Below are 588 nucleotides of genomic sequence, written 5' to 3' on the forward strand. Positions count from 1 at the left end.
AATCACACTGGGTGCATGTGCATGCATGCTCAAAATCTCAGGAGGAAAATGGAGGAGAAGGGATTGTGTGGCCATCCCGCCAGGGGCTTATTTTTCACTTTCTCTCTCCCTGTCTCACTGTTCCAAACACACTATATATACATATATATATATTTTTTTTTTTTCCTGTAGCGAATGCCCATATTGGAAGTACTTGATGTCTATTTTGATGCAGACCTTTATTTTTTTACTTTGCTTTTTATCAATTTTATGCAGTCTAATTGTAAGTACAGAAAATTTGTAATAAGTCCCCCCCCCCTTTTTTTTTTAATAAATCATAGAAATACTAAGGAACTTTACTTAAAACTTAAAGCCAGGAAACAGGTTAGGATTCTGTTCAAATAGTAGGTACATGAACCTAATGGCAGCTCAAAACAGGACAAAATCCTTAAAACTGGAAAAGAAAGCCTAGAAGAAAATCAATGTTTTAGTCAAAAGTCATAAAAAAATGGAACGCTTCACAAATTTACGTGTCATCCTTGCTCAGAGGCCATGCTAATCTTCTCTGTATTGTTCCAATTTTAGTATATGTGCTGCCGAAGCAAGCAC

General features: G+C 35.9%; 1 non-coding gene across 1 annotated transcript; it reads right to left on the reverse strand.

The window, feature by feature from the left end:
* Nucleotides 1–481: 481 nt before the first annotated feature.
* On the reverse strand, nucleotides 482–588 carry LOC114006524 (U6 spliceosomal RNA). Its single transcript, XR_003548228.1, has one exon. It is a non-coding gene; the product is annotated as a U6 spliceosomal RNA (small nuclear RNA).

This window comes from Tupaia chinensis, unplaced genomic scaffold (assembly GCF_000334495.1).
Source record: "Tupaia chinensis unplaced genomic scaffold, TupChi_1.0 Scaffold148607_1, whole genome shotgun sequence".
NCBI classification, from domain to species: domain Eukaryota; kingdom Metazoa; phylum Chordata; class Mammalia; order Scandentia; family Tupaiidae; genus Tupaia; species Tupaia belangeri.